Raw genomic sequence first — 15267 nt, 5'->3', positions numbered from 1 at the left:
AGCGCCACTGCACTTCAGCCTGGGTGACAGAGTGAGACCCTGTCTCAAAAAGGAATAAAAGATAAAAGACAGAAAATAAAAGAAAGCATAGGGTGGAAGAAAATCTTTCCAACGTGTAAGATAGTCTGAAGGACATACTGTGGAATACTACACAGCCACAACTAGAACGAGGTCATGTCCTTTGCAGGAGCCTGGGTAGAGCTGGAGGCCATTCTCCTTAGCAAATGAATGCAGGAACAGAAAACCAAATACCACATTTTCTCACTTACAAGGGAAGCTAAGGCAGGGCGATGTGGCGATGTGGCTCACACCTGTAATCCCAACACTTTGGGAGGCCGAGGTGGGCGGATTGACTGAGCTCAGGAGTTCACTACCAGCCTGGGCAACGTGGTGAAACCACAACTCCACTAAAATACAAAAAATTAGCCGGGCGTGGTGGCACACACCTGTAGTCCCAACTACTCAGGAGGCTGAGGCAGGAAAATTGCTGGAACCTGGGAGGCGGAAGTTGCAGTGAGCTGAGATTGCGCCACTGCACTCCAGCCTGGGCAACAGAGTGAGACTCCATCTCAAAAATAAAATAAAATAAAATAAAATAAAATAAAATAAATAAGAGCCAAATGATGAGCATACATGGACACATACAGGAGAACAACACACACTGGGGCCTGTTGGAGGGTAGAGTGTGGGAGGAAGGAGAGGATCAGGAAAAAAAAAATAATAAGTAGTAGACATAATATCTGGATGATGAAATAATCTGTACAACAAACACACATGACACCAATTTATCTATGTAACAGACTTGCACATGTACCCCTGAACTTAAAAGCTAAAAGAAAAAAAAAAAAGAACAATAGCCAAAATTTGTGATAAGGTTTAACAAATAAAAAGACAAAAAGCCGGCCAGGTGCAGTAGCTCACGCCTGTAATCCCAGCACTTTGGGAGGCCAAGGCGAGTGGATCATGAGGTCAGGAGATCGACACCATCCTAGCCAACATGGTGAAACCCCGTCTCTACTAAAAAAAAAAAAAAAATTAGCCAGACTTGGTGGCGGGCCCCTGTAGTCCCAGCTACTCTGGAAGCTGAGGCAGGAGAATGGCGTGAACCTGGGAGGTGGAGGCTGCAGGAGCCAAGATTGTGCCACTGCACTCCAGCCTGGGCGACAGAGCGAGACTCTGACAAAAAAAAAAAAAAAAAAAAAAAAGACAAAAAGCTGGTAGAAATAACTGGGTAAAAGATATGAGTAGTCAGTAAAGATATAAAGTAACGCTCAACCACATTAGAAATAAGAGGTGCATACACATGGGATAAGCCGTAGGCAGACATTTTAAGGTGCTATAACCATTGTTGGTGAAGGTCCAATCATTTTTTCTACACCCTCAGTAACAATAGGAATAAGCTCTTTATCTCATTCTAAAGAGCAGTTACATTCTACCTGACAGCATTGAAAATCCTTTCTGCTCTGGTAGTTTCATTTCTAGAACTCTCTTCTAAAGAAATGTCATTATATATACAGCGACCTAAGTACTAGAGGTGTATTGCAGCATTTTTGCATTCACAAAATTTGGAAAGCAATCTTTAAGTAAATCAATGGAGAAATGGTTAAATGAATTATGGCATACCGGTATTATGAAATATGAAGTAACTGTCTAAAAAATGAAAATGAAATATATATACTGACATGGAAAGATGCCCATGATATTAACAGAAGAAAATGGAAATATCAGAACAATGCATGGAGTATGTACCCATCTATGCTTAAACATAAAAATTGTACGAGGATCACTGTGTGTATGTGTTTGTGTGAATATGCATTCAGAAAAAAAGTCTATTAAGATTGACACAAAAATCTTAACAGTAGTTATCTATAGAAAGTGCCATGGGATGTATTTATAGAAAAAAATAAATAAATAAAAAAAGTAAAAGCATGAAGCCTGTTGTCCAAGGGGAGTTTTATCATCGCTGAGCGTTTGCAAATGACCTTGGAGGCAGATGCAGCTGATGCATGGTCTCCCTAAAGGGGTCAGGAATCCACGCCACGAGGCTGAGCTAGATTCCCCCAGACCAATAACTATCCATCTTGATCACAAAATCAGGAAGTTACTTCCACCACCTCTCTCAATAACTCATTCCAGGGCTTAATAACCTTTCCTTGCAGGAAGTTCTTCCTCTCATCACAGCTAAGTCCTTCCTGCTGCCCTGTCAGTCCTAATGAATGGGTCTCCCTTCCGTCCCTTCACTCTTGGGAATCAAGGGCCAAGAGTGAGGGGCAGGGCAGGGGCTACTTCGATTTTCTGCAGTTTGTCACTTCCGTCCTGTATTGTGGCAATGCCTCTGAGACGTTGGCATGGAAGTGGCCATAACCACCTATTACAGACAGAGGTTGCTGAGGCTTCTCTCTGCGGCAAAACTCCAGCCCAAGGGGTCCCCAAGGACTCCCAGTCTGCCCATCCCCACTGCTGGACGCTGTGCTCTACACAAACGCTGCCTCCCTGGCCTCTTTCCTGTCATATTTTATGCATCCTGATGGTCACTCAGGCCAAGATTTACAGAATTCATATCCTTTCGAGATGAAGAAAAATGGGAAACTCAAGATTTACTATCCCCCCAGGAAACGCTAGGAAAAGGTAGACCCAGGCGCTTAGAGGGGTGTGTAGAAGTGAGTTGGGGAGACAGATAAGCATTTATTTGGTCATGGCCTCAGCAAAGTGGTGCCAGGGGTCTGCTTCCCTGAACAGCAAGCACGTTTCTTCTAGAGCCTTCCTTCCTCTCCCAGTCTTCACTAGAGTGTGTGGTGCAGGACCAGTAACTACAGATGGCAAAGACCCAATAAGATGTCTGCATAAACTTGGGATTCCCAGAAGGGGATAAACCAGTACATCAGTACTTCCCATCCACAGCAAAGATGTTCAGACTTTTTTTTCAGCACGGTAGTGGAATGCATACACTTGGAAATCAGTAAAGTTCTCAGTAGAGGTTTGTGACTTAGTAGCAGAAGTATTTATGGAAGTTATTTTAACCTTGTTGGGTCTACAAAGTAGGATTGATAACAGCACTTTCTTGGTAGAAATTATGTGTGTATTTAAGCAAAAGCATTTGAAGGACTTTGAGCCAGACCGTCCAGGTTTAATTCACAGTTGTGTGAGTTAAACTCAACAGTTGTGTAATCTTAGGTAAGTCACCTAACTTTTCCATACCTCGGTTTTCACACCTAGAGAATGGGAATGATTATAGAAATAGTACCAACCTTATAGAGCTAACATGAGTTCATATATGTTAGTTGCTTGGAGCATTGTCTGAAACATAGTAAATATCATATGACTGTATATTAACATAACGAATATGAGTAGAAGATACATCTGGGTGTGTTAAATTGTGTCTGACAATTCCAAGACAACATTAAACTTTGGGGATTAGGTGAACATGGCTTAGTGGGTTAAAAGCTGACTTGTTATCAATGGTGCACACGTGCATAAAAATTAATCATGACTCATAACATGTGTGTGCTTTGCTGTGTATACATCAGACATCCATAAAAATAAAAACATTATTATTTTATTTGTATATTTATTTATTTATTTGAGACAGGGTCTTGCTCTGTTTCCCAGGCTGGAGTGCAGTGGTATGACCTGGGCTCATGGCAGCCTCAACCTCCCAGGCTCAAGCAATCCTCCCACTTCAGCCTCCCAAGTTGCTGGGATTACAGGCTAATTGTTTTATTTATATATTCATTTATTTATTTATTTATTTATTTATTTATTTATTTATTTGGTAGAGATGGGATTTCGCCATGTTGCCCAGGCTGGTCTCAAACTCTTGGGCTCAAACGATCCTCTCACCTCAGCTTCCTAAAGTGCTGAGATTACAGTCATAAGCCACTGCACATGGTTTAAAAACATAGTAATTTTAAAATAAAAATATGAAAAGGCAGACTCTATAGTCAGGTTGCTTAGGTAGGCATCTGTGATCCACCACTGACCAGCTATATCACTATGGCCAATTTACATAGCATTTCTGCCTCTTTTTCTGCAGCTGTGAAATAGAAATGATATCAGTACCTAACTCAAAGGGTTAGTAGGGTTTAAATGAGATAAAACATGGAAAGCTCTGAAAAGATTGTCTAGCAAACACTATACAATATTAGAATTTTATTGGTCCAATGAGTGGTTTGGAGTGAGAGTCTTAGATTTGCAAGTGGCTATGTCTCTTCCTAGTGGTGTGGCCTTGGGACAGTCACATCTCCCTTCTTAGCTTCATATTTCTGCTTTACCACATGCAATAATAAGGCCTAATTTGCAGAGTTGTTACAAGGGTTAGGAAGAACATATGTAAAATTGCATTGATATGCATCCGGTCCATGGCAACTGATCACCATCAGCATCATCTTCATCATCATCATCATCATCATCATCATCTATAACAACATCATCTTTAACATCTATTACAACATCAATGTCCTCATCATTATCTACAACAACATCAGTATGATCATCATCACCACTGGTCAGGAGGAAGCAAGTCCAAATCCAAAATAAGAACTCACTTCATCAAGATGGGATGAGATGCAGATGTGGAAGACTGAGGATGCAAAACCAGAGTGAGAGGTGGATTGAAGGACCTCCTGCCCCAGGCTGTGGCCTTATCCCACTCAGTCCACCATCCCTTCTTTGTATTTCAATCAAAAAAGACCCCAATGTTGAAAACTGAGAGGAACAAGTGATTTGAACAGCCCTTGAAATAGGGTATGATATGCCCCATCCCCTTTTTCCTCTCTAGGAATCCACCAAACCCACTCCCCTACTCAGCAGTGGGGCTGCCTTCTCCAGCTGGAGAATTCAAGATTCTCAGGTGCCTCTGCTTGGTAACTCCATCACACACACCTCCTGGACTGAGAACCAACTGAGTTTGCAAGGTACCTCAGTGAAGTCTGAGGAGATTAGGTCTGTAGGTTGCCCTGAGACAATAATAATCATTGCTATTTGTATGAGTCCACTTTGTGTTGCTATAAAGGAACACCTGAAACTGGGTAATTTATAAAGAAAAGGGGTTGATTTGGCTTGTGGTTCTGCAGGCTGTACAGTGTGGCAGCAGAATCTGCTCAGCTCCTAGTGAGGTCTCAGGAAGTTTTTAATCATGGAAGAAGGCAAAGGAGAAGCAGATATGTCACATGGTGAGAGAAGGAACCAGAGAGAAGGGTGCAAGACAGAGGAGGAGGTGCCAGGCTCCTTTAATCAAATGGCTCTCACACATGAACCGATAGACCCCACTCATTACTGTAAGCACCAAGCCATTTATGGGAGATCCGGTCCCATGACCCTAACACTTCCCACCAGGCCCCACGTCCAGCACTGGGGATCCTATTTCAACATGAGATTTGGAGGGGACAAACATCCAGGCTATATCAGTATTATTATCTAGTGCTAAGAACAGTGCCTGGTGTGCAGTAGGAGCTCAGTAAATTTGTTAAATGAATAAATGGTTTCAGCCTATATTTATTGAGTGCTTATTATGTGCAAGACGATAAGCTCAGCGTCTTACACATGTGATTTTAAGTAAGCCACACAACCAGCCCATGAGTAGCCTTCTATCACTATCCCCATTTTACAAATAAAAAAATCCAGGCACAGAGAGGTGAAATCATGTACCCACAGTCACACAGCTAGAGAGCAGCAGAACTAGCCTTCAACCCAAGTTGAGACTGGTTCCCAAGCTGGTACCCTTTCAACTTGTTTCACTGTTACTTCATAAGTTCATGTGCTGTCTACCTGCCACCCCCACCCCTCTGAGCTCTGTACTCACCCAAGTGTCTTGAACCTGACTAGGCTTTCAATAACTGCCTCTTGAATGAATGAACAAATGTCACAGACCATCTGCTGAAGTCTCCCTGGGAAAATACATCTTTTTAAACTTTCTAACGAGTTGAAGCTTCTTTCCTCCCCAGTTCCCTTGAGCCTCTTAAAACTTCGGGAGGATGCAGCAGTCCTCAGCATAGGAGCCAACAATCAATGAGAGATTAACATCCATAACTTATAAAACACTATGATTGTTTTTCCTCTTCAGCTCAGAGCCCCTGGATCTGCAATGTTTTCTCGAAGTGACCCCAAGACAAAGGCACTTTATGGTCCTGGTCTCCACGGTTGCACCTGAAAAAGAGCAGGGTGTCACTTGCCCCATCACAAGGTTATGTGAGGCCAAGCTGAGAAAGTTGGTAAGTAGAGCAAGCTTGGTATCACAAAGCGCACAGTTCAAATCCCAACTCTGTCCTTTATCTGCCTTCTGACCTTGAGCAAGAGAACCTTTTAGAGTCTCAGTTGCTGCATCTCTAGAAGGAGAATGTTAAGATGTTAATATGTATAATGTGAATAACACTTACTTTATAGGCTATTGTGACGTACTTGGGTTGCTGTTAGAAATATACTATGTGCTAAATAAATGGAAACTATTCCCACTCTCTTTGTTTTGTTCTAAGATGTCATGGATTTAAAAATTACTTTTGTTTTATGGAGGAAAATAAGAAACTTGGCTGCCTTAACTGTGCACAGTGACTGTAAGACTCATCTTGGTTTCAGAAACGAGAATATGAAAAGCAGTGTATCTTAGCATTAAAGATATAGGACATTGGCCGGGCGTAGTGGCTCAAGCCTGTAATCCCAGCACTTTGGGAAGCCGAGACGGGTGGATCACGAGGTCAGGAGATCGAGACCATCCTGGCCAACACGGTGAAACCCCGTCTCTACTAAAAAAAATACAAAAAAACTAGCCGGGCGAGGTGGCGGGCGCCTGTAGTCCCAGCTACTCGGGAGGCTGAGCCAGGAGAATGGCATAAACCCGGGAGGCGGAGTTAGCAGTGAGCTGAGATCCGGCCACTGCACTCCAGTCCGGGCGACAGAGCAAGACTCCGCCTCAAAAAATAAAATAAAATAAAGATATAGGACATTAATATTATTGTGATGAATGTGAATACACTTTGTCAACCATAAAAACAAACAAACAAACAAACAAACAAAAGAAAACACTGAATAAACAAGGAAGGCAAAGAAAGTAACTAAAATAAAAAGGTGGGCTTTATTATACCCTTTGATGGGTCATAAAATCAAGACTGAGAGAAGTCAATCAGCTACTGTAGGTCACACAGCAAGTGATTCTCAGCTTTAGTTTTTTCTTTTCTTTTCTTTTCCTTCACTTGATTTGATTTTACTTTGCGTTTTCTTTTCTTGTTTTTTTTTTTTTGTTGTTGTTGTTGGTGGTGGTTTTTTTTTTTTTTTTTTTTTTTTTTTGAGACAGAATTTCGCTCTGTTGCCCAGGCTGGAGTGAGTGCAGTGACTCTATCTCGGCTCACTGCAAGCTCTGCCTCCCGGGTTCACGCCATTCTCCTGCCTCAGCCTCCCCAGTAGCTGGGACTACAGGTGCCCACCACCACGCCCAGCTAATTTTTCGAATTTTTAGTAGAGACGTGGTTTCACTGTGTTACCCAGGATGGTCTCGATCTCCTCACCTCGTGATCTGCCCACCTCCACTTCCCAAAGTGCTGGGATTACAGGCCTGAGCCACTGTGTCCAGCCTACTTTGCATTTTATTTTCTAACAATTTATGCATCCGGGTCTTGGCTAAATCCCCTGCTCTAGAGAAACTGATATCACACCCTGTATTATTACCTGGTCCGCAGTTGGTAGATTGGTCCATTATTTGTGTGTGCTGCCAATGCTACACAATTGCAAGAGCCTCCCTGAAGAACTTTGTCAAAAGAGATTTTCGAATTCATACCTGAGGGCAGTGGAAAAGGCTATTGTTATCAACTAGTGATGTCTGTCGTGGGTGCTGAATGGGAGAGTGGTATTGAGCATGCCATGAATTTTTTGCGTCTGAAGCAATCCTCTGAGAGCTAAAGAGAGGCCTCGCTCACAAGAGCTGGAAAGGCCACTGGAGATCACCTGGTCCAAGCTTTTCACTGTATACATAAGGGGACAGAGGCCTGTAGAGGATGAGCATCTGGAGGAAATGCAGAGAGAGGGCCTAGAATCAGCTGAGCACACTTTCTCCCGCAAAGAGTGTCACCAACCACAGGTGTTGGTCCAAGGAAAGTTGCTTATTGACAAAAGACCTTTACAAAGACCACTTTGGAGAGTCTATTTAGGTCCCTGCTTTCTGACTTGGCCGAGCAGGTCCCTCTGACCTGCCAGGGCCGCAAAGAGGTCCCCTCAGGGGCTGTCAAGGCATTTCACCCCTGGCACAGGCTCCCAGAGGCATTTGCTGCCTCTCAACTCCCACCTTCCAGGGTTTGAATGTGTTTACTCTGCTCACAAAGTGGCTTCCTGTTTCGAAGAGGAATGAGTTTTTTAAAGGGTTATAAATGTGATTCAAAAGGCTTTTTGGACATCAAATGGCTCATAAAAAATGAAACGTTTCAATGATTTCAGCATAAATGAATGAAAAACACATGGTGTATGCCTCCTACTCTTTTGTTGCAACCAAAGGTTCTGGTAAACGAAAAATAGAAGTGGCAAATGATTTGGACCTCAATGTACCTGAGACTTGCGTTTCCAGTGCCCAAACTGGAGCTTCTATTGCAGGCCAGGGAATAGGGAATATCTGAACAGAAAGGTTGTTTCATATGGAACAAGCTAAGCCATAAGGGAAAATATTTCCATAGAGTTTATTTATTTATTTATTTTTATTTTTTTGAGATGGTGGCTCTGTTGCCCAGACTGGAGTGCAGTGGCACAATCATGGTTCACTGCGATCTCTGCTTCCCAAGTTCCAGCGATTCTCCTGCCTCAGCCTCTCAAATAGCTGGGATTATAAGCATCTGCTACCACACCCGGCTAATTTTTGTATTTTTAGTAGAGACAGGGTTTTACCATGTTGGCCAGGCTGGTCTCGAACTCCTGTCCTCAAGTGACCTGCCTGTCCTAGCTCCTGTGATACATAGTGGTGGGATCATAGTCATGAGCCTCTGTGCCCAGCCGGTTTTTCAAAGTCGATTTTAAACTGTCTTGCTGACCTTACTTATATCACCATGTACTCTTCCAAAGCAGAGATTCTCACCCTCGGCACTATGGAATTTGAGGCTGGATGGTTGTGGTGGGGGCTGTCCTGTGTGTTGTAGGATGTCAAGCAGCATCCCTGGCGTCCACCCACTAGATGCCAGCAGTGCTTTCCCCCAAGCTGTGACAACCAAAATGCCAAATGTTCCCTAGGGGACAAAACTGCCCACCTCCCATTGAGAACCTCTGTCCTAGAGTCAGAATTCATTATTGTAGAGTGTTCTAGAGCCAGTAACGTGGGGATGAAAGTGAGGGTAGATGAATGGGTGACCTTCAGGGAAAGTAAATAAAATTAAACTCTAATAGGAAAATTAAAATAATTAAGGGTCTGCATTTCTATAGAAGTTATATGCAAATCATTATTTGCAGTAGTCTATCCTTTACATGAAAGTAATGTTGAAGGGTCACTTAGCTAATGTACACAAACATCTGAAACACAGCCAAGAGCCTGAAGTTGACTAAACTTCTAATCAGCTTGATGAACTACTTATATCAAAAGCAACACATTATTGTGTGTGTGTGTGTGTGTGTGTGTGTGTGTGGTCAGGTGGGAGCTAATGTGACCACCATCCTGGTTAGCCTAAAATTCTGATTTTAGTACTGAAAGTCCTGCATCTCAGGAAACAATGTGGATGCCAGTAAACAGGAACAGCTGGTCATCCTAGTGGGAGAACAAAAGAGCTTTTAGAGAAGCCCATTACATACTGCTGTAAAGATGGACGTTAACACAGAAAAAAGATAATGAACTCCAAAAGTCACTCACAAACACACATAAATCTTAAGTATATAGGGTCATTTGGTGGAAGAGAAGTAGCCTTCCGTCTCTGAACTTGTAGGCACCCTTGAGTTTGTTTCAGCACCACACAGTAACTGAGGTAGAGAAGGACCCCTGAGCATACAATAAATATTAGTTCTTTGGGGGTGAATGTCAGTGAAAATGATGAAGCAGGTAATTCCAAGGACCTGTCTCCCCACAGCAGCTTTGAAAGATCAAGCAAAAATTGGCAGAATCAACATTTTCAGAACTATGGGAAATAGTCAAAGGCTTATAACAATTAACCAAATGCTAAATTTTATAAAAGCAACTTTAAAATAGTTGGAAAGCTTTGTGATTGTTTCCTTGCCCTGCCCCACCCTCTTTCTCTGCTTGGTGGTGGTCTTGAAAATGACAGCTGCCTTCCAAGGTAGGGACCATGGTTCTGGTTTTAAGGGATGCAGAGTAGACCTTATTGTCAAAGAATTATGTTTGTCTGTTTTAACTTGTCTGGGGCCTACCTGAAGGAATGTCCAGGGTGCTTGTCTTTATTATGCCCAAATTAGAACTGGGCAGAAAAGTAGCTACTCAGAGGACATTTCTTCAAAACATTATAAAGCAAATGAACAACTTACTGTTGTCTAGGACGAAAGATACATTCGAGGCAAACAGCAAATGTGTAGGAAGTCTGAGAGGACAAGCTAAGGAGAGATTTCTTTGGGAAATTACGGTATTCAAAAGCCATCACATATACTTGGGAATTTAGACCATGTACATTCCCAGGTTAGGATACACGATCAGAAAAGATCATAAGCTGTTACTTTATGGTCTTCATCGGTTTTTAATTCTGGCTAATATTTAGGCTTAGAACAAACGGGAAGTGAAAGCTAAGGCTAATTTGTAAATGGCCTGGCTACACATTAAAAGTATGTTCCAATAGAGAGCCAATCTGAACAGACGGGGATAATTTGCGTACTTTTCTTTTCTTTCTTTTTTCCTTCTTTCTTTCTTCTTTGAGGGAAGGAGTTCTTAAGGCTTAAGGAAATTTCTTTCAAAATACTAGCCAAATACAAGTTGAAGAAAGAGACTTCAGAGGAAACACATTACAAAGACTACAGAATGTGCACAAATAATTTAGAAAAGGCACTAAACAAATCAACATCTACAATCCACATCAAGCAACAAAAACAAAATCTGAGGAGAGGGAAGAATCTGATGCCCAGAATCACTACATTTTAATATTCAAAATGTCCAGTTTTCAACAACAACAAAATGATTAAGCATGCAGGAAAAAAGAAATTATGGACCATGAATAGGAGAAAGTCACAGAAACCACCCCTGAGGAAGCACAGACATTGTACTTCAGTTTATGTCAAACTAGACAAAGACTTCAAACCAACTATCTTAAATATAAACAGATTTTTTTTAAGACATGGAAAAAGAGCCAAAGGATACCAAGAAAAGGATGTCTCAACAAATAAAGAATGTTGGTAAAGAGAAAATAGAAAGCGGAACCATGGAGAAATTGTAGAGTTTAAAAGTAAAATAAATAAAATGAAAATTTTATGACAAGATTTCAACAGCAGATTTGAGCAGGCAGAAGAAAGAATCAATTAACTTGAAAATAAGTCAATTGACGTTATCCAGTCTGAGTTGCAGGAAGTAAAAATGGATATAGAAGGATGAACAAAGCCAGGGAGACCTGTGGAACACCTTAAAATGTCATACGTGCAGTGGGAGTCCTAAAGGAGAGGGAAGAAAGAAAGACGAACAAAGGATATTTGAATAGTAATGGCTAAATACTTCCCAAATTTGATAAAAAGACAAGGGTTTACACAAGACAGGGGTTTCATTGAGAGAAACCCAACGAACAATAAGGATATATGATAAGGAATCCACGACCTATTGTAATCAAACGTTCAAAAGACAAAGACAAAGAGAGAAGAGAAATAACTACAAGAGATTCTCAAATAACGGAAACACCCAGTTTGTCATTCGAAACCAAGGAGGCCATAAGACAACAAGATGGCATATTTAAAGTGCTGAAAAAAAGGGCGAGGTGGGAAAGATTGTTAGCCAATAATTTTATATCCAGCTAACTAGCCCTCAACAATAAGCAAAAAGTTAAGACATTTTGAGATAAACAAAAGCTGAGGAAGTTTTTCATTAGTAGATGTGTCCTACGAATCTGCTGAAGAGAGTATTTCAGGTTAAAATGAAGACACTAGACAGTAACTCAAAGTCATACAAAAGAGATTTTAAAATCTAGTAACAGTAACTACATAGTTAAATACAAAATCCAGTATTTTTTTTTTTTTTTTTTTTTTGGTTTGTAACTCCTGTTTTTTCTCAATTCTACAGATTTTTTTAAGTAAACAAATAAAGCAATAAGTATAAATCTGTATTGATGGCACACAATGTATTAAGACATTATATTGTGACAATAATGACATAGGAGAAGTGCTGTATAGAAACAGTTTTTGTATGGTATTAAAGCTAAATTGATAAAAATTAAAACTAAATTTTTATAAATTTAGGATGTTAATGTAATGCTCCTAGTAAATACTAAGAAAATATTTTTAAAAATACAGAAAAGAAAATGAGAGGGAATCAAAATTGTTCACTGCAAAATATTAATTAAACCTTAAGAAGGCAATAAGGAGGAACTTAGGAACAAAAAAGGTGTAAACTGTACAAAAATATATATATAACAATGATAGAAGTAAGTTTTTCCTTATCAGTAATTACTTTAAATGTAATGGATTAAAATCTTCAGTCAAAAGACAGACATTGGCAAATTGATTTTTTTTTTAAATGACTCCACTATATATTGTCTACAACAGACTCACTTTATATCTAAATATGCAAATAGACTGAGAGTGAAACGTTGGAAAAAAGATATTCCATATAAGTGGTAACCAAAAGAGAGTTGGGGTGCCTATTCTAATATCAGATGAAAGAGTCAAAAATTCCTACAAGAGATAAAGGTCATTATACGTGAAGGAAAGGAAATTTTTATATGCTGTTGGTGGGACTGTAAATCAGTACAGCCTTTGCGGAAAAGTATGAAGGTTTCTCAAAAACTTAAAAATAGGACCATCGTATGATCGAGCAATCCCACTACTGAGTATTTATCTAAAGGATATGAAATCAGTCTGTCAAAGAGATATCTACACTCCCCTGTTTATTACAGCACTGTTCCCAAAAGCGGAATGATTCAATCGAAGTGCCATCATTGTGTGAATGGATAAGGAAAACGTGCTGTATATACACACAATGCAATACTATTCAGCTATTTTTAAAAAAACTGAAACTCTGTCATTTATGGCAACATGGATGCATCTAGAGGACATTATGTTAAGTGAAATAAGCCAGAAACAAAAAGACAAATACCTCCATGATCTCACTCACCTGAAGAATTTTAAAAATCTGATCCCATAGAAGTACAGAGTAGAATAGTGGTTACCAGAGTCTGGGGAGGGTAGGGCTGAGGAGAGATTAGTCAGCAGGCACAAAATTACAGATAGGTAGGGAAATAAGTTCTGGTGGTCTACTGGTGGTCTACAGTAGGGTAACTATAGTTAACAATATTGTATGGTATTGTATATTTCGAAATAACTAGAAGAGAGGATTTTGAATGTTCTCACCTAAAGGAAGTGATAAATATTTGAGGTGATGAATAAATTAATTACCCATTGTAATATATACATAAACAGTATACATACCATATATGTACATATGTACCAATGTGTATATGTACCAAAACATCACATTGTACTCCTTAAATGTGTACAAGCATTATGTGTAAATTAAAATTAAAATACAACTTAAAATTAACTCTGACACTAAAAAATAGATTTATTGGATTAAGACCACTTCAAATTTATTGTATATATTTGGAGAAACAAATAGTCAGGCTCACCTGTGAATTTTACTAATGATATTGTTAGTGATATCTGGTTAAAAGTAATAAGAAAAAGAGAGACAGAGAGAAAGAGAGAGAGAGAATATTGAATTAAGTGTTTAAACTTACAGGAACAAGAGACCCACAGTTAGTGTAGAAGATTATCACATCTAAAGAAAATATCCCCAAAAGCTAAATATAAAATGATACCTTTCAAGAGTAAAGAAAGAGAGCAAAGAGGAAATGCGACACCCCTTCCCCACCAGCCCCCAGGGAGACAGGCTGAGCCAAGAGAACAGACTTATCTACTCTCAGAAGCAGGCCCCCACCCCCAAAGAAAAGAAGATCATTATATATTGAGAATAGAGTAAATTCATCAAGAAGATATAACAATTATAAATATATATACACCAAATAACAAAGGCCCCAAAATATATAAGGAAAACAGTGAAAGAATTGAGAGAGAAATAGACCATTTTACAGTAATAGTTGGACACTTCAATATCCCACTTCTGATAATGGATAGAACCTTCAACAGAAGATCAGTAAGAAATGGATGATTTAACACCATGAATCAAATATACCTAACAGACATATATAGAACATTCCACTTAACAGGATCAGGAGTACAAATGGAACAATCTCTAGGTTAGACCATCTATTGGGCCACACAGAATTCTCAATAAATTTAAACCTTCTGAAATCATACAAAGCATCTTCTCTGACCACAATGACTTGAAACTAGAAATCAATAACAGAAGAAAAACTGGAAAATTCACAAATATGTGAAAATTAAACAACACACAAAGAATAAATCCCAAGAAAATTGTAAAATATTTTGAAACGAATGAAAACAAAAGCATAAAATACCAAAACTTATGGGATACAGTGAAAGTAGTGCTTAGAGAGAATTTTATAGCTATAAACACCTTCTTTTAAAAAAATCTCTAATTAGGCTGAGCTCAGTGACTCACGCCTGTAATCCTAGCAGTTTGGGAGGTCAAGGCGAGCGGATCACTTGAGGTCAGGAGTTTGAGATCAGCCTGGCCAACATGGCAAAACTCCTCCTCTACTAAAAGCACACAAATTAGCTGTCTGTAGTCCCAGCTACTTGGGAGGCTGAGGCAGGAGAATTGCTTGAACCCGGGAGGCGGAGGTTGCAGTGAGCAGAGATCACACCACTGCACTCCAGTCTGAGCAACAGAGTGAGAATCCGTCTAAAAAACAAAACAAACAAACAAAAAACCCTCTAATTAATAACCAAACTTTACATCTTAAGGAACTAGAAAAATAAGAACAAACTTTACTAAAAACTAGATGAAGAAGAGGAATAATGGCAGGAAGAAAACAAAAGAAGAGATAAACAAAAGAGACTAGGAAAACAATGAAGAGAATTAACAAAACCAAAAGTTGGTTCTTTGGAAAGATTTACAACATTGACAAGCCTTTAGCTATACTGACCAAAAAAACAAACAAACAAACAAACAAACAAACAACAACAACAAAAAAAAAACTAAAAGATGCAAATAACTAAAATCAGAAATAAAAGTGTAGACATTACTAT

Source organism: Piliocolobus tephrosceles, chromosome 10 (assembly GCF_002776525.5).
Source record: "Piliocolobus tephrosceles isolate RC106 chromosome 10, ASM277652v3, whole genome shotgun sequence".
NCBI lineage: Eukaryota > Metazoa > Chordata > Mammalia > Primates > Cercopithecidae > Piliocolobus > Piliocolobus tephrosceles.
Note: the sequence above shows the minus strand (reverse complement) of the source record.